Source organism: Vombatus ursinus, unplaced genomic scaffold, assembly GCF_900497805.2.
Source record: "Vombatus ursinus unplaced genomic scaffold, bare-nosed wombat genome assembly UNPS02014941.1, whole genome shotgun sequence".
Lineage (NCBI taxonomy): Eukaryota > Metazoa > Chordata > Mammalia > Diprotodontia > Vombatidae > Vombatus > Vombatus ursinus.
Genome location: NW_020954719.1, coordinates 1402706 through 1423245, shown reverse-complemented (window position 1 = coordinate 1423245; position 20540 = coordinate 1402706). Strand labels below are relative to the sequence as shown.

General features: G+C 38.5%; 1 protein-coding gene and 1 pseudogene across 4 annotated transcripts in view; one reads left to right on the top strand and one right to left on the bottom strand.

The window, feature by feature from the left end:
• The window catches only part of AMN1 (antagonist of mitotic exit network 1 homolog), a 91088-nt gene that overhangs the window by 63582 nt on the left and 6966 nt on the right, over positions 1-20540 (bottom strand). The window lies entirely within an intron of this gene.
• LOC114029694 lies at positions 9293-18575 on the top strand (annotated as a pseudogene).

Sequence of the window (20540 nt, the reverse complement as noted above, 5' to 3'; positions counted from 1 at the left end):
GATCAGGCCTGCACTTTAGGAAGACAATCTTAGTGGCTATATGGATGGGTTGGAGTGGAGAGAGACTTGAGGCAAGTAGACCCACCAAGCAGGCTGTTAGAATATTCCATAAAGCAGGTAATGAGAGCCTACACTAAAATATGGCAGTGTTAGAGAAGGGAAGGGATTATATTTGAAATATGTTACCAGGATAAAATTGGCAGGCCTTAGCAACGGATTAGAAATCATAGGTTGGGATCTCTAAGGTTCCTTAGCTTTAAATCCTATGATCTCTCATAGGGGTCTGCAATATTCCAATAGATCTATGAATTTATCAATATGGATATTCCCTCTAGTAATGTAGATCACAATCTATCCTAAATGACTTTCATGAATGTCTTTCCATAAATTCACAAGTGTCTGAAATTCCTAACATGAGTAGAATTTTTCAAGGACATTTTAATTGGGATAAACAGTATTCTGACAAGCAGTGTGGCCTAGGGGATAGACCATTGTCATCAGAGTCAGGAAGACCTGAGTTTAGGTCCCATCTCTAATACATACTGGCTGTGCGATACATACTGGCTGTGCGACCCTGGAGAAGTTAAGCATAGGGCAGGCAAGCGAGTCTAACTGAGGCTGTAGGGTACCCTGAGGGAAAGAGAGGGGACAGCAGTGCCAGGCTATTAAAACCACCACTACCACACCTTGGCCAACATCTCCCATCAGACCTTGATGGAGACAGCCCAGGAGCCTCGAGAATAGCAGTGCTCCATCAAACCACCAAACCCACTTCCCACCCAGCCCCTATAGCCATTGTTAAGAGGACAGATCTTCGGGTGGGGGGCCTTCCTCATCACTACCTCATCTACCATAAACTGCTGAGGAACTGCTACCAAAAGGGAGATAAGCACAGGAGTCTTGGGAGTGGTAGCACCACAAAAAACAGTCCTGCTCACAGCAGTCATCTAGGAAAGCAACTACTACAGAGAAGGGGATAGCCATCCACACCAACTGTCAACGATCCAACACCCACAGCACAGACAAGTCATCCTGGCTAAAGTAACGAGGGTCCTTGGGAGACAGAAGGCAGCATACACCTGACAAATCAAATCATCATTACTACCTTAACTGCTATTTTCCCTTGGATCCTGATGAAGACATCCCAGGATCCTAAACACAAGAGCCTTGCCAAAAGCACTGCTTCCAGCACAATTCCAATAGCCATTATACTGGGAAGCAACCCTGGTGGAGATACATCCTAGCAACTGCTCCTTCAGGTGTTACGGCCATAGCTACTGAAGACCTAGAAAGGAAAGATCTTACCAACAAAATCTTTGGCACTAATTCAGTTAAACAATATTGTTGAACAATAGTTTAACATCAGAAACTGATAAGATTTTATGAGTGGAAATTACTTTAAAGAAGAAGTATTAACATTTGCTACTGTTCCACCCTGCAAATAATGGGACTTCTTCATCTGACCTGCAGCTGGAACCTTTCATGTGTAGTTTCCGCCATTAGAATGTGAGCTCTTTATGTCCAAAGGGCTACAAAATTGTGCATACCCTTTGACCCAGCAATACGACTTCTGGGTCTATATCCCAAAGAGACTATACAAATGGGAAAAGGATTCACATGTACAAAAATATTTATAGCAGCTCTTTTTGTGGTGGCAAAGAATTGGAAATTGAGAGGATGCCCAACAGTTGGGGAATGGCTGAACAAGTTGTGGTATATGAACGTAATAGAATACTACTGTGAATACTATACTATATTGAGAATACTATATAGAAATTATGAGCAGGCAGACTTCATAAAAACCTGGAAAGACTTACGTGAACTGATGCTGAGTGAAGTGAGCAGAACCAGGAAATATTGTACATAGTAACAGCCACAATGTGCAATGACTAACTTTGGTAGACTCATCTCTTCTTATTAATGCAAGGATCTAAGACAATTCCAAAGGAATCATGATGGAAAATGCTGTCCACATTCAGAGAAAGAACTACGGAGTCTGAATGCAGATTGAAGCATAATATTTGCTCTCTCTTTTTTCTTTCTTTGTTTCTTCTTTCTCGTGGTTTCACCCATTGGTTCTAATTCTTCTTTACAACATGACTAATGTAAATATAGGTTCAATATGAATGTATATGTAGAGCTTATATCAAATTGCATGTCATCTTGGCGTGGGGGGAGAGGAGAGATGGGGAGAAAATTTGGAACTCAAAATCTTATGGAAGTGAATGTTGAAAACTAAAAATAAATAAATAATTTTTTAAGAAAAGAGTGTGAGGGGCAGTTAGGTGGCACAGTGGATAGAACACTGGCCCTGAAGTCAGGAGGACCTGAGTTCAAATTCAGTCTCATACCAGACAATTTACACTTACTAGCTGTGTGACCCTGGGCAAGTCATTCAACCTCAATTGCTTCGCAAAAAAAAAAGAAAAGAAAAGAAAAAGAAAAAGAAAAAAAAAAGAATGTGAGTTTTTAACTGATCCAACTATTCTGGAGAGAAATTCAGAACTATGCTTAAAGGGCTATAAAAGTTTGACCCAGCAATACTACTACGAGGTCTGTACCCCAAAGAGATTGAAGAAAAAGGACCTTTATGTACAAAAATGTTTATAGCAGCTCTTTTCATGGTGACAAAGAATTCAAAATTAAAGAGATGTGCATCAATTGGAGAACAGCTGAACAAGTTGTGATATATGATTGTGATGGGAATAGTACTATGGTATAAGAAATGATGAGCAGGATGCTTTCAAAAACACCTGGAAATATAGGGACTGGTCTCAGGCCATGGAAGAGCTCAAAAAGAATTTTGAAAATCAAGTAAGAGAGGTAAAGAAGAGAAACAAGAGTAATGCAAGAAAATCATGAAAAGAGAGTCAATAACTTGGTAAAGGAAGCACCAAAAAAATAATGAAGAAAATAATACCTTTAAAATAGAGCAGGTCAAATGGTAAAAGAGGTCCAACAAGCCAATGAGGAGCAAAATGCCCTAAAAAACAGAATTGGCCAAAAGGAAAAGGAGACCCAAAAGCTCACTGAAGAAAATAATTCCTTAAAAATTAGAATGAAGCAAATGGAAGCTAATGACTTTATGAGAAATCATGAAACAATAAAACAAAACCAAAAGAATGAAAAAATAGAAGACAATGTGAAATATCTCATTGGAAAAACAACTGACCTGGAAAATAGATCCAGGAGAGATAATTTAAAAATTATTGGACTGCCTGAAAGCCATGATAAAAAAAAAAAGAGCCTAGATATGATCTTTCAAGAAATTATCAAAGAAAAATGCCCTAACATTCCAGATCCAGAAAATAAAATAGATATTAAAAGTATCCACTGATCACCTCCTGAAAGAGATCCCAAAAAGAAAACTGCCAGGAATATTATAGCCAAATTCCAGAGTTCCTAGGTCAAGGAGAAAATATTGCAAGTAGCCAGAAAGAAACAATTCAAGTATAGTGGAGCCAGAGTCAGGATAACACAAGATTTAGCAGCTTCTACATTAAAAGATCAGAAGGCTTATATTATGATATTCCAGAGGACAAAGGAGCTAAGATTACAACCAAGAATCACCTACCCAGCAAAACAGTATAATCCTTCAGTGGGGAAAATAGATATTCAATGAGATAGAGGTCTTTCAAGCATTCTTGATGAAAAGACCAGAGCTGAATAGAAAATTTGACTTTCAAAAAGAAGACTCAAGAGAAGCATAAAAAGGTAAACAGGAAAGGAAAATCATAAGGGATTTAATAATTTTAAACTGTTTATATTCCTACATGAGAAGATGATATTTCTAACTCACAAGACCTTTATCATTATTAGGGTAGTTAGAAGGAGTATATATAAACAGAGGGCACAGGTGTGAGTTGAATATGAAGGGATGATATGAAAAAATAAAATTAAGGGATGAAAGAGGAATGTACTGGGAAAAAGAGAAAGGTAGAGGTAGAATGGGGTAAATTATCTCACATAAAAGAGGCAAAAAGAAGCTTTTACAATGGAGGGGAAGATGTGGGAGGTGGGGGGAGTGAGGGAACCTTATTCTCATCAGAATTGGCTCAAAAAGGTAAGAACATACACACTCAATTGGGTATAGATGTCTATCTTATCCTACAGGAAAGTAGGAGAGGAAGAAGATAAGAGAAGAGAGCGGGTAATAGATGGAAGGGCAGATTTGGGGGGTAGTCAGAAGCAAAACACTTTTGAGGAGGGACAGGGTAAAAGGAGAAAGAGAATAGAATAAATGGGGAGGGGTGAATAGGATGGAAGGAAATATAATTAGCAACAGTAACTGAAAAAAAATTTTGAAGTACGTTTCTCCGATAAAGACCTCATTTCTCAAACATATAGAGAATTGAGTCAACTTTATAAAAAGAAGAGCCATTCCCCAATTGATAAGTGATCAAAAGATATGATCAGTTTTCAGAAGAAGTCATCAAAGCTATCTATAGTCATAGCAAAAATTACTCTAACTCACTATTGATTGAAGAAATGCAAACTAAAACAGTTCTGAGGTGCTACCTCATACCTATTAGATTTGCTAACAGAACAAAACAGGCAAATTACAAATATTGGAGGGAATGTGGGAAAAATGAGACTTTAATGCACTGTTGGTGGAGCTGTGAACTGCCTGTACCATTCTATAGAGCAATTTGAAACTATGCCTAAAGGGCTATAAAACCATGCATACCCTTTGATCTAGCAATACTACTACTAGGTCTGTATCCCAAAAGAGATAAAAAACAAGGAAAAAAATCTATATGTACAAAAATATTTATAGCAGTTCTTTTCTGGGGGTAAAGAATTAGAAGTTGAGGGGAAGCCCATCAATTGGGGAATGTATGAACAAGTTGTGGCAGGTGATTGTGATGGAATACTGTACTGCAGGGATGTAGGTACTAGTATGTACATACTATATATATACATAGTATAGCATGTACTAGTGATGGAGTGCTGTAAGAAGTGATGAGCAAGATGCTCTCAGAGAAACCTGGAAAGACTTGCATGAGCTGATGCAAGGTGAAATGTACTATGAACAAAGTAACAGCAATATTGTAAGATGACCAGCTGTGAATGACCTAGCTATTCTCAGCAATGCAGCAATCCAAGACAACTTTGAAGGACTTATGATGAAAAAAATGATGAAAAATACTATCCATCCTCAGAGAAAGAACTGATGGTACGTGAATACAGATTGAAGCATACTTTTTTTTTTACTTTCTTTATTTTTCTTGAAATTTTTTTGTCTGTTTTCTTTCACAACATGACCATTATGGACATGTTTTGCATGACTACATGGGTATCACTTATATAGAATTGATTGCCTTCTTAATGGGGGGGGGAGGTGTGGGAAGAGAGGAAGGGTGAGAATTTGGAACTTTTAAAAACAAATGTTAAAAATTGTTTTTACATGTAACTGGGAAAAATAAAACACTAAATAAAAGCTTAAAAAAAAAAGACTTACATGAACTTATGTTGAGTGAAGTGAGCAGAATCAGGAGAATACTGTACACAGTAACAGCAACACTGTGTGATGATCAGCTCTGATAGATTTAGCTCTTGTCAGCAATACAATGCTCTCAGACATGTTAACCATATCCAGACAAAGAACTATGAATGTAGATTGGAGCATACTATTTTTTCTTCTTTTGTTTTTTCTTGCTCTTGGTTTTTCCCCTTTGCTCTGATTCTTCTAACACAACGTGACTAATGTGGAAATATACTTAATATGATTGTACATGCAAAGTGAAATGAGAAGAACCAGGAGAACATTGTACATAGTAGTTGGTCATTGTCCTTCGCTCTTGAAGAGGACCAAAATGACATCAAGTTCAAGGTACAGTTTGTCTAGCTGTGACTGATGAGGCCAATACAAGCTCAGAAGGCTCTACCACAGGTCAGGCACGAATAGTGCATTTAAACATTTGAAGTAGAGATGTCTCTAAAGATGTCCCTTCTTTGATGTAGACATGCTATACTGGACAGTCCTGTGCCACTGTCTCCGATCTATCACTATCAATTCCACAGTTCTTCAGAGAGACCTTGAGAGTGTCTTGGTATCACTTCTTCTGACCTCCATGTGAGCACTAGCCTTGAGTGAGTTTTCTGTAAAATGATCTTTTAGGCAAATATACTTTTGGCATTCAAACATGGCCAGCCCACCAGAGTTGTGCTCTCTACAGTAGAGTTTGCATGCTTGGTAGTCCAGCTCAGAAAAGAACTTCAGTCTTGCCAGGTGATCTTCGGAATCTTTCTAAGACAATGCAAATGGAAGCAATTCCATTTTCTAGCATGGCTCTGGAATACTGTCCAAGTTTCACAGGCATACAACTATGAGGTCAGCCCAACAGCTCTATCGACCTTCAGTTTGGTAGGCAGTCTAATAACCTCTTCTCTCCCACACTTTTCTTTCACAGTCTCCCAAACACTGATCTAGCTCTGGCAATATACATAATAACATCAACAGTGTAAGGATGATCAACTGTGAATGACTTGGTCATTCTCAACAATACAATGATCCAAGACAATTCCAAAGGACTTATGATGAAAAATGCTATCCACCTCTAGAGAAAGAACTGATGGAGTCTGAATACAGATAGAAGCATACTTTACAAAAAAAATTTTATTGATTATTCTTGCTTTTGTTGGTCTGAGTTTTCTTTTGCAACATGGCTAATATGGAAAGGTTTTCCATGACTACACATGTATAATCTATATCGGTGAACTGCTTGCCTTCTCAAGGAGTGGGGAGAGAAGGGAGGGACGAAGGGAGAGAATCCAGAACTCAAAACTTAAAAAAAAAAAAATGTTAAAAATTTTTGTTTACATGTAATTGACAAAAAATAAAAATTTTAATAATAATAATAAAAGAAACAGAGCTCTTTGAAAGCAGTATGCCCAGCACAGTGTTTTGCATATGGTAAGTGCTTAATAAATGCCTCATTCATTCAGCTTCTCAATGCATCAGACCACTCTCTAGGACTGTAAATTTGAGAGCAGGTTGGTAAAAGGAGTTTCCTTACTGGGAGTTCCCCATAGCAATGAAATTATGCATCCAGGGCCTCCCACACACACATACAATTAATTGTACGTAACCCTGAAATTCCATGTTGCTAGGAAAGAGTAATATTAGTATAACTCAGTTTTGGACATATACTAGTTATTAACTTATACGACACCACTGTCACCTAAAAGACAACAAAGACTTGAGGAAATAGGATAGGTAACTTTTGCCAATGGAATGGGAGAATTTTTGAGTTTGGATTGAGTTTGGGGTACCGTCCTGGCTCTAGAGGGGATTGTTAAAAGAAACAGAAGGTGCTATAAAAAAGACATATTTTATTTATTTCACATTTTTAAGGGCCAGTCCTGAGCAAAAGCAGGAATAAGAACAAAGAGGGGTGAGGAGTATGAAAATGCCTTCTTTACTGATATTCTCTGGCTTTTTAAATTGTTCTGGGCTGATTATAACACAATAATTCTTGGACTTGAGCTGCACATGCATATGTATATGTATATGTGGTACATATCAACTATGACTCTTCAATAACTCTAATTTCTAAAATTAAAATTATATACCAGGCTTATACACTAGGTTCTCTACAATTCTCGTTTTGAGACAGACCTTTCCTTCTGCACTTCTAAGTTGCCTTGGTCTGGAAAATTGTTTCACTCCATCTTTTTGTTGGTTCTGCCATTCCAGAATTTATTTTGAGGTGTTATTTTATAGTTGTTTGGAAGTGAATTTGGGAGAGTTCAGGTGATTTCCTGCTGTATTCATTTTGGCTCCTGGAAGTCAGGCTCTTGTTTGGAACAACTTCCAGACTACATCTGTTCAATCTAATAGTCCACCTCTTCACTCTATACTCTGCCAGCATCTTCACTGACTGCTATATCAGTCAAATAACCTGAAAATATCTTTATCTCAACTCCATTTATCTTTATATTCCTTCTACTTCACCCTGGCAGTTAGGTGGTACAGAGGGTTGAGTGCTGACCTGGCATCATCTTCCAGAGTTCAAATCTGGCCTCAGACACTTAGCAGCTATGTGACCCCAGGCAAGTCACTTAACCCTATTTGCCTCTGTTTCCTTCCTGTAAAATGAGCTGGAGAAGGAAATGGCAAACTATTCCCGTATCTCTGCCAAGAAAACCACAAAAGGGGTCATGAAGAGTCAGACATGCCTGAAAAAATGAATGAACAACAACTTCACTCTGAATCTTACCATCATTCTACAGCAACCCTTCAAACTTAAAACTTCTTCCCTATAACTATAATCTTCTTACCTCCCATTTCATAGCACTAACACCTGATTTTTCTCCTCTTTGTGACCTCAGATTCCTTGATTCTACCTTATCCTACCTATATCAGCACTATCTGGTATGGATTTCAAAGTCAGAAAGTTTAGTACTTTCCTTTTCTCATCTCCTTGCCATGCCACAGTGCCAGAGTTAGGTTACTAATGCCCCCTCACAACCTACACCACCCCCAATTATTCATTTTCTCCACCCCTACTTCTAGTTTGCTGATCATTTCGAGAAAGAGGAAGTCGTGTCCACTTTAATTAAGAATTTTCCCCCAGCCCCTTACCCCAAAAGAATTTGGGTCCCATTTGTTTTAGGGGGGAATGATGGGGTACAGGCCCAAGCTGAGACCTTTACTCCTTACCCCAAAAAGAATTTGGGTCCCATTTGTCTATGGCCCTAGGAAAACCCCACCTTAGACTCTCCTTGAATTCCCACTTGATGAAAGAAGTCTCTAGCATTTGCTTGAGGCTATCATCCTATCAATTGGCCTTTCCTTATAGCCAATGCTCAGTCTTCCAATTCTGTTACCTTCAACTTAGCCCATCCTTACCTCTTGATGGCCCTTGGCTACTTCCTACCCTTAATCCAATCTATCTACCTCCAGTCACCCCAACCTACTGGCTACTCCCATCAAGATACCCCTTCTCCCTGACTCCTACTCCAGTCACCCAAACTACTTGGCCACTCCTAGATCCCTCCCACAGTCTTTCTATATATAAGGTCCATCTGTCCTCTATTAAGGTGCTCAGATTCTTTAAGAGTCTAACCAAGGGCTCAGATGCTTAAAAATCTAGCCAATAGCTCACTAATGTTTAGATTCCTTAAGAGTCTGGCCAATATGGTAGATCTTTAATAAACTTTGTCTTTGGCTGAAAAAAAAATTCCCCCTTGTTAGGGCCCTGCTCTGGACCTCTGGCCTCCTGTAGGGGAGTTGAGACGCCTGGAGGTTATTACCTGCCCAGGAGCGCCTGGGCTTACCCAGAGACGCATGACATTCACCAACCGTCGAATGGGCACTGGGAGGGCCTCTGTAACAGGACGGAGCTCCACCTATGAAGGAGGAACGGAGGAGGAACACGGGCGTAGGGGGGAGGAGTTCAGGGGGAGTTGAGGGGCAGCGAGGAGGGGGTGGGGAGTTAGGACTTGGGGCAGGGAGCGAGCAGAGCAAGTTTAGTTTAGCAAGCAATGTAATCAATAAAGACGCAACTGCCAACTCGGGTGTTCTGTCTAGTCATTCCCCTCTCACCACGGGGGGGCCGGAGACGTCCGAAGACTGCGGGGTGAGTATGCAAGCGAAGGCTTGGGTGGGATAGCTGACTAAGTGCACTATGTCAGCTAGGGGACCCACCGGCACGCAACACCCCCTAGGGTTATTGAAGTGAAGAAACTGTTCTTCTTTGAAATGAATGGCATTGACTCATATTTGTTATTTTTAGCACTTTAGAAGATTTATCCCTTTATCCCTCACATTTTTCACTAATATTAATAATCACTCTTTAGTACCAAAGGAAATTATTTTAAGAGAAGTGAACTTTCTTGTTATCATTGCTTCTCTGGGAATAATTTAGAATTGTCATATTATGTGATTTAGCTATTCTCAGCGATACAATAATCCAAGACAACTCTGAAGGAATTATGATGAAAAATGGTACCCATTCCCAGAAAAAAAACTGATGGTGCCTGAATATAGATTGAAGCATATCTCTTTAGCTTTCTTTATTTTTCGTGAGCTTTATTTCACCTATGTTTTCTTTCACAACGTGACTATTATGCATGACTAAACATGCATAACCTATATCAAACTGCTTGCCTTCTCAACGGGGGAAGGGGTAGGGAGCGAGGGAGAGAATTTGGAACTCAAAGTTTTAAAAACAAATGTTAAAAATTGTTTTTATATGTAACTGGGGGGAAACGTTAAAATAAATAAATAAAGAATTGTCATTATAATTGTCTAGAATGTTGGCTGACAAAGATTAAGAGAATTCAGAGTAACACATAATATACACACATATATACATACACACACACACGTGTGTGTGTTTCATATAGCAGAAAAGTAGGCAACTCTCCATGTTGAGAGTTAGATTCCAGCTAGAACATGAGTAAAAGTAATGATAACTATTTTGTTCAAATAAGGAAGTAATTTCAAAAATAGAGGCAAAAAATGTTCATATCTCACTAAGTAGACAAAGTGAAATGAGACTTCAAGTAGCATGCCATATTTTTTTATTTAATCACCCTCTCAGTGTGTAAATTGTTCCCAAGGAATAAATGAGTTACATTTAGAGGCATTATATCAACACAGACACCATTTCCTTAGTTACCTTTGAAATATCCTCATTGGTATCCTAATAGCCTCAAAAACCTGATACCTTTTTATTGTAGAGTCAGTGCTAAGTAGAAATCTTCCAAAGCCAGGATTCTAATTTAAATATAATCAAATTCTGAGAATATATCACAAAATTATGTATCAATTTGGAGGTTGTTCAATTAGCAAATGTGACAAAAGCTGTACTTAAAGTAAGATAGCTTATCATAGAACCACAGAATTTTAAGAGTTGGAAGCAGGGGTGTGATGTAGGCTACCAGTACAGCTCTTGCAAGAGCCAAACGTTATTGGATACAGTAACAGCAATATCATACAATGATCAAGTCTGAGTAACTTAGCTATTCTCAGGATTACAATGATCCAGGACAATTCTGAGGGACTTATGATGAAAAATGCTATCCATCTACAGAAAAAGAACTGATGGAGTCTTTTCTTTTCTTTATTTTTCTTGTCATGACTGACATGGAAATGTTTTGCATGACTGCACATGTATAACCTATATCAAACTGCTTGCCTTTTCAATGAGGGGGGAGAGGAGAGAGGGAGAAAATTTGAAATTCAAAAATTTTAAAGAATAAACTTTAAAAATGGTTTTTACATGTATCTGGGGAAAAGTAAAATATTAAATTTTTTAAAAAGAGTCAACCGTTAACCTTTCATCGTGAGCGTTTATACCTCAGGAATTGGCACACACTGCAAATTAGGGCAGGACTTGATTTATTATTTTGTTGATTGTCTAGAATTAAGTGATGGAAACAAGTTAATAATGTAGATAAAACTTAAAAAAAAAAATTCCCCTTAGCCAGAGTTGCAAAAGATAGATCACCATTCTTTCTCTATTTTTTGTTATTTCTGGTCCCCAGAGAAATCTCCATCTTCAACTCACATTTCCTCTATACTTCATGCTCCCTACTTTGGCAACTAATTGTCCTACTCTAATTTTTCTTGTTTAGTCTGTCCTGACCAAGGAGTCCTCGACCAAAAAGGGTGGTACAGGAAAAGAATACTGGATTTGGAATCACAGAAATCAGGTTAGAATCCTGCTTCAGCTTCCTGACATACGAGACTGGTGAAGGCACTGCTTTGAGCCTCAATATTTTCATCTATAAAATGAGGGAATTGGACTAGATTAGTGGCATCTAACTCAAATAGCAAAGGGGGCTATTAATCCACATATGAAGATCCTTGCAGGGGCATATTAACTTAATTTTAAAGTGTGATATTATCTATTGTTATTTCATTTGGATTTATTTTGCTAAATATTTCCCAATGACATTTTAATCTGGTTCAAGACACATTCATGTGACCTGCTGGCCTCTGTGTCGGACAATTTTAGACTAGATGACTCCTTGTTTTTTATTCATTAAGACAATGAATTTTAAGTATCTGTGTGTCAAGCATTATGTTAATTGCTTGGGATACTAATAGAAAAATCTAGAACTGCCCCCAAGGACCTCACACTCTATTTTGGAAGAGAACTTATAAAAAAGAGCCCTTAGGACTCAGCAACAGAAGTGAATGGTGAGGTGTACGGGTCCTCAGGGTCCATCAGCAGGCCACATACAGTACTTTTGAGTTCCAGAAGGTGTACACGTAATGAAGATTGTAAGGAATGGTGGTCCTTCATCTCCCCAGGAAGATTAGGGTTTTTGAGTACTAGCTCATCCAAGTGGTATAAGTAGCCATGACATTCTTCCCACTCTGACATCCCATGGGATCCGGGCAGCACAGAGATGGAAGAGAGGGTGAGAGAAAGACAAAAGAGAAAGGAAAGGAGACTCTAGTGAGTCTGCCCAACTATCTGATTTCACAAGTCAACATAATCAATAACATGTTATAATTTTGAGTGGATAAATACTGAAATTTACATCTTACTATTAGAATTATATCTTCTAAAGACAGAAATAATAATAATATATTAAATTAAGAATCAATCAACAAATATTTATTAAGGCATCTATTGCATGAAGAGCACTGGGGAAGATAGAAAGTTTTTGGATAAGAAATAGTCCCTGCTTTTATGGATCTTACAGTATAGAAGGCAGGGGGACATGCCACAAACTCATATAGGTATAATACACAATATTGTGGAAATATTATTTTTGTTTTTGTCTGTTTTTGAAGATGAAGGGCTACTGGGATCAGAAAAATCCTAGTTCTACCCAAATATTTACTCAGAAAGAGAAGAGATTTTCCCCTGGAAACACAAAGTCTTCTCAAGCATCAGAGATAAGGCAGACAGATAATATAAACCATAAAAGATTAACATGTTAAAACCAATGGAGACCATATGTTTATCTCAACAGATCAGGTGAAGATAACTTCACAGGGTAATGTCTTGACTCACTCGTGAATTGCATTTAAGTGAGGTAGAGTTGCACAGTCATCAACCTCACTCTCTCTTCCTGAGTCATCAAAGTCCAGTGGAAAAACAAAAGTCAGGATGACTGGCAATGGCCCAGGATGCAGTGGATAACCTTGGCATCTTCAATGCTGGATCAAGTTCTAAGTGCTCCACAGTGCCTGATTCAGCCAACTTTATGGTTGTTGGAACAAATTATTCTCATCTGCCCATTTTGCTGGGAAAGTCATCACATGCTTGGGGCAGACATTGTTCAAACTCACCACAGGTATGATGCCTGCTAGTTACCCTCTACCTGATTTTAGCCCATCAGCAAAGATGATTTACTGGGGTGTGGCCACTGTGCATGTTACAGCTTCTTGGAGCCACAGGTGAGAGTTGGATGAATCAGGTGGACATCAAAGGTGGATGAGCAGCCCTGAAAAGGACTCAGCAAGCCCTCACACCAGAAGTGCTAGTCCTCCTGAACACCTCATCGGAGAGTAGCAAAGGAGCTAGGATTACAAACAAGAATAATCTAACCAGCAAAATTGAGCATAATCCTACAGGAGGAAAAATGAAATAGAGGACTTTTAAGCATTTCTGAAGAAAAGATTAGAGTTGAATAAAAAATTTGACATTCAGACACAATATTCAAGAGAAGTATAAAAAGGTAAACGAATGAGAAATCATAAATGGCTTAATAAGATTAAATTGGTTACACTCCTATATGAGAAAATGATACATGTAATTCTTAAGAATTTTATCTTTTTGAGGGCAATTAGAAGGAATCTTCATAAACAAGGGCATGGGTGTGAACTGATTATGATTATCTCAAATAAAGACTGGAAGGGCAAGAAAGAGAGATGCAGGGATAGAGTGGGAGAAGGGAGAAGAAGAATGAGGAAAATTATCTTACATAAAAGAAGCACATGAGAAAAAGTCATAACAGTGGAGGGGAAACTGGAAATGAGGAGTGGGGAGTGGTCAATGCTTGAACCTCATTCTCATTTGAGCTAGTTCAAAGAGGTAGGGATATATACACACACACAACAGTAACAGAGAAATAGGAAGGGAAGAGGCTAAGAGAAAGGTGGAGTGCTAGTAAGAGGGAAGAGGAAATTAAGGGAAGCAGTGGCCAAAAGCTAAACAGATTTTGAGGAGAAGACAGAGTTTAAAAAAAAAGGAAATTATAAATAGAAAATAATAGGATGGAGGGAAATACACAACTAGCAATCATAACTGTAAATGTAAATGGGATGAACTCACCCATAAAATGGAAGCAGATAACAGAATGGAATAGAAACCAGAATCCAATAATATGTTGTTTACAAGAGACACATTTAAAACTGAAAGATACACATGGAATTAATATAAAGGGCTGGCGTTTAATCTGTTATGCTTCAGGTGAAGTAAAAAAGGCAGGAGTAATAATCATGATCTCAGACAAAGCAAAAGCAAAAAGAGGTGGCACTGTCCAACCATTCTGAAGAACAATTTGGGACTATGCCCAAAAGGGTATAAAACAGAATATTTTTTGACCTAGCAATACCACTATTAGGTCTATACCCTCAAAGAGATCAAAGGAAAAGGATATACATACACACACACACACACACACACACACACACACACACACATGCACACACAAAGAACAGCTCTTTTTGTGATGGCAAAGAATTGGAAACTGAGGGGAACCCATCAACTGGGGAATGGATGAACAAGTTGTGGTATATGCTTGTGATGGAATACTATTGTGCTATATGAAATGACAGAGGGGATGACTTCAGAAAAACTTGAGAATACTTATATGAGCTGGTGCAAAGTGAAGTGAACAGAACTAGGAGAACACTGTACACAGTAACAGCAATACTGTAATGACAACCAACTGTGGAACACTTAGCTACTGTGATCAATACAATGATTCATGATATTTCTAAAGGACTCATGATGAAAAATGCTGCCCATCTTTGAAGAGAGAACTAATAAACTCTGAGTGTAGATTGTAGCATTTTCTTCCACTTTATAAAATTTTTAAAAAATCCAAAAAAGAATCCAGTAGGACATTTCATCACTTACAAAAACATTTCCTCTTATTTATCTCTCTCTTTACTTTCCCAACTTGGCCAGAATTGAGAATACAAAGAAAATCAATCAATAAACATTAAGTACCTACCATTGTGCTAGGCACTGTACTAAGCACTGGGGATAACATCCTATGACCAGGTTGATTCATCTCATCTCTTATGGTCAGCCAAATTCACAGATTTAAGTTACAGGCTTAAGGCAGCTCAAACTCAATGAGGGGGCCAACCAATATATAGTACATTTATCGTTAATACATAATAAATTGACTAAGCCTTATTAAAAATAATGCAAAATCAAATAGGGTATCAATTTTCAATTTCACATTGGGAAGGAGAGTTTTGCATCAGAATTGTCTTTTACTCTTTACAATTTGTAAAGGGTACCATTTAATGGCCATTTAGAACAGAGCTCTACAAGTAATTTGGGCCAGTCATTCTGAGATTTTTTTTTCCAGTTTGCCAACAGAAGTCCCACTGGGCTTGGTTCTGAAACAGATTAAATCCCATAAATACTACTGACCATTGCACTTACGATCAATTACTGCTCCATCTAGTCCACTTCTGTCACTATTTGGATATGAGAATAATTATTTGCCAAGGGAATACAGAAGATTTCATAATGAAGACTGCAACTCAAGTCAGAATTGAGGCTTATATCAGCTTTATATCATTATTGATAGCAATTCTGCTAACTATTCTAGTTTTACATTAGCTTAGAAACAAAACAAAAAAATTAAACAGGAAAAGCGGTCAAGACAATATAGTAATCACAAACAACACACTGACAATCAGACAGTCCAGTGTCTTGCTTAGTTGCCTGTGAAAAATAAGATGAAGGGCTACTGGGATCAGAAAAATCCTAGTTCTACCCAAATATTTACTCAGAAAGAGAAGAGATTTTCCCCTGGAAACACAAAATCTTCTCAAGCATCAGAGATAAGATAGACAGATAATATAAACCATAAAAGATTAACATGTTAAAACCAATGGAGACCATATGCTTATCTCAACAGATACAGAAAAAGATTTGACAAAATACAGTACCCATTCCTATTAAAAACACCAGAGAGCATAGGAATAAATGGAGCTTTCTTTAAAAAGATAAATAGTATCTATCTAAAACTACCAGCAAGCATTATCTGTAATGGGGAAAAGCTAGAAGTCTTCCCAATAAGATGTGGGTGGGGTGGGAGGTGAGGCAAGGATGCCCATTATCACCATTTATTATTTAATACTGTACTAGAAATGCTAGGCATAGCAATAAGAGAAGAAAAAGAAACTGAAGGAATTAGAATAGGCAATGAAGAAACAAAACTATCACTCTTTGCAAATGAGACTTAGAGAACCCTAGAGATCAACCAAAAACTATTTGAAACAATTAACAACTTCAGCAAAGTGGCAGAATATAAAATAAATCCACATAAATCGTCAGCATTTCTATATATTGCCAACAATTTATAGCAGCAAAAGATAGAAAGAGAAATTCCATTTAAAATAACTGTAAGACAATATAAAAGACTAATTTGTCTCTGAAGTTTTCTCAATTTAGAGCACAAAAGTGTTGGACTTCAACTCTCTCAGTTCCTTTTCTCTAGGAGTTTCCAAACTGGTGAAATCATCTTTTAAGCACATGCTGAAAGTTCTTTAGAATAAGAATCTGAGAGAATCTAAGCCAACAGTCTCTTCATTGGTTACCAGAATTGTTGCAAGAATTTTCAGGGTCCTTGCTAACTACTGCTAGCTAAGCCAACACAGGTTATAGACAGGCAGAAACACTGCAGTTTATTTATCCACTCAAAAGCATGACACACACCATCAATAAGTGATGGACATGTGTTTCTCACAATTTCAAAGATGAGAGATAGATAGACAGACAGTCTGTATATAGGTCATGCAGGCAGATTATAACGCAGTTTTGGGTAAGCTCATGTAGGGCACATAGGCAGGAAAAGATACGTTTTTAGTAAAAGAAAAAGATGCTTAAACTGTTACAAAGACCTTTAACATAGATTTTCACACCACACCAAAGAAAACAGCATCTTCTTTATCACTCTGTCAATTAGCATTGTTAAGCTCCTACTATTTGCCTAATTAGATAGGATAAAGAGAAGCAGGTGAGTTCCTGGAACTATTCAAAGTCCTTTGAGTTTTCTCTTGTAACCTTAAAGAGACTGGAGTATAACAGCAAATATAGCACAAAATAGAATCAGTTATAGTCTCCTAAAAATCCATTTTCGATGCTATCTTTCTAGTATTCTTATTCATTATATCTCCTCCCTCAATCTTATCCCCAAACTTACAGTCTTATTTACCGGTGACACTGGTATCCTTCCTATTTCTCACACAAGATACACCATCTCCCAGCTCTAAGCATTTTTGTTTGCTGTCTCTCACGCCATACTCTCCCTCATCTCTACTTCCTAGCTTCCCTGGATTCCTTCAAGTCTGGGGAAAATCCCACCTTCTATAAGAGGCCTTTCCTGATTCTCCTCCTCTCCCCTTCCCTAAGTTGAATATCTCCAAATTGACCTGTATGTGTCTTGTTTGTACATAGTTTGATGATCTCTCCCTCGTTAGGTTGTAGCTCCTTGAGAACAGGGACTAATTTTTGCCCTTATTTGTATCCCCAGTGCTTAGCTTAGAGTTTGGCACATAAGTAATTAATAAGTGTTAGTTGACTGACTGACACAAAAGGTTTCTGTTACAGAAATTCAGAGAAGAGAAAGATCCATTGATTCCAGGACTCTCAGGAAAGGCAGAGATCAGACTATGAGATCAGACTTGAACTGGGCCTTCTGCCTTCTAAAGGCAGAAGAGATCTTGGGTTAAGAGGTATACTTTATATACAATAGACTGGGCATGCATTTAGTCATTCAATGAGCATGTATTAAATACTTACCATGTGCTAGGCAACGAGTATACACAGAAAAAAAAGAATACAATTTCTATCCTCAAAAACCTTATAGTCTGGGAGTGATTGCTTTGCTCTCCCACGTGTCTCTTCTGTTCTCTCTCCGTAATCATGCCCTGCTCCCCACTGCCATCTCTCCCAGCAAGTGGGTCCGGCCTGCACAGCATGAGGGAGCTCTGTGTGTCTTTGCTTCGCCTGCCTCTTGGAGCACGCTATGGTCCCCTTCAAAGTGTCAGGCAGGCTGCAGGCTATGACCTACACAATGCCTATGATTATACAATATCATCCATGGAGAAAGCCCTCATGAAAACAGACATTCCGAATTCTCTCCCTCCTGGGTGTTATGGTAAAGTTGCTCCATGTTCTGGCTTGGCTACAAAACATTTCACTGATGTGGGTGCTGGTGTCATAGATGAAGATTACAGAGGAAATGTTGGTATTGTACTATTTAACTTTGGCAAAGAAACATTTGAAATGAAAAAAGGTAACCGGATTACACAGCTGATTTGTGAACTAGCTTTTTATCCAGAACTTGAAGAAGTCCAAGGCTTAGATGACACTGAATACAGAGCAGGAGGTTTTGGTTCTACTGGTCAGAACTAAAATAAAAAGTAGATACAGCAGCTTTCTCCCTAAAACAGTTAATAAAATGAATTTCTGCTTATTAAAAAAACCTTATAGTCTGTTGGGGAGAAATAACACGTACACAGGTAAGTACACACAAAATATATACAAAGTAAATTCAAAGTAGTTGAGAGAGAAAGGCATGAACAATTCAGTTAGAGGGAGGAGTGAGGAATCAGAATTTGCCTCTTATAAGAGGTGGCACTTGAGTCTCCACTCAGTAAAAGGTAGTGATTATAAGGTGAGAAGGGATGTTTTCACTTCAGATATGGGATTCAATAAATGCTAGTTTTATAAAGACTTATTTATCTGAGCTATTCAGTTGTATGCAACAAACTACTACCAGTGTTTCTTCCTAAAGGTCTAATTAAGTCTCCCCAAACAACCCATGCCCAAGAACCTCTGAGGTATTGCACAGAAGCCATAGTACAGTAAGCACTGGATCTGTAATGGAAAGATGCTAGGTTCTACTCTTCATTTTGCAACTTAAATCTTGTAGGGGTGTAGGGTGTGTTCAGGGAAAACTAATACCATTGGTGTAAGGGCTGCTGAGCCCTTTTCAGGGCTGCTTCCCACCTCTGGTGTCCACCTGATTCACCTAACTCTCACCTGTGGCTCCAAGAAACTGTAGCATGCTCAGTGGCCACTGTTTTTAGCAGTAAACTGTTTTGGCAGATGGGCTAAACCAGGTTGAGAGCAACCAATGGGTCTCAAAACCTTTAGTGAGTTATGCGGGTATCTATCTCAAACATGTGAAGACGTCCACCCAGCAGAATGGGTGAATGAAAACAATTTCGGTGTCTGAGCCGCCTTTTAAGGACCACATTGCTCACCTCCTAATGTGAGGAAGGAACTAGAAAAGGTGTCCTAAAATTTTTCTGCTTCATCCAACCCCGGCCTGCTTACCATGGCAGGCAACGAACCCACCCTGTGGTTGAAACACAAAAAAATGTACAAAAACTTTTGCAAAAGTGAATCCACTACCCATCAGTACATGGAATACATGCACACTTATGAACAACACAAAATCCAGTACACATGAAAGATGAACAGCTCTTGTGAGAGAACTAAGCAGGTATCGCATCCAAATAGCAGCCCTAAGTGAAATAAAGCTGGCAAATGAAGCCCAACTTACCAAAGTCAGAGCTGGATAAGCATTTTTCTGGAGTGACCACAGTGAAGGGAAGTGCCATGAAGCTGGTGTAGGTTTTGCAATCAAAACTAATCTACTCAACAAACTTGTATGCCTACCAAAGGAGTGAATGGCAGATTCATGATAATATAACTGCCACCTGCAAGAAAATACCACACTACTACCATCAGTGCATATGATCCCACCATGATGAACCCTAATGAAGTCAAAGAAAAATTTTATGGAGACCTGAGACCCTTATCATCAATGTACCAAAAGAAGATAAGCTTATAATTTTGGGAGACCTTAATGCAAATGAAAGCACAGACTACCAGACATGGCAGGGAATTCTTGGGAGGAATGGAGTTGGAAACAGCAACAGCAATGGTCACTTACTACTGAAGACCCTAGTATAGCATGACCTTCTCATCACCAACACTATCTTCTGCTTACCTAAATGCAATAAAACCTAGTGAACGCAGCCTCACAGAAAACAATGGCATTTAAGAGCCAACAAACAGGTGGCAACAGCGGAGCAGAAAAGGAGCGGGCAGCTTTAAGAGATTTGATGTACAGCACTGCATGTACTCATCTGGCCCAGAACACTCACAAACATCAAGATTGGTTTGATGAAAATGATGGGGAAATTCAGAAGCTGCTAAATGAAAAACAAGAACACCACGGGGTTTACCAGCAGGATAGTTCATCCATCTCTAAGAAGGCAGTGTTTAACTCCATCAAATGTAAAGTGCAAGCAAAACTTAGAGAGATGAGGGATTCTTGGCTCAGTAAGAAGGCAGATGAAATACAGT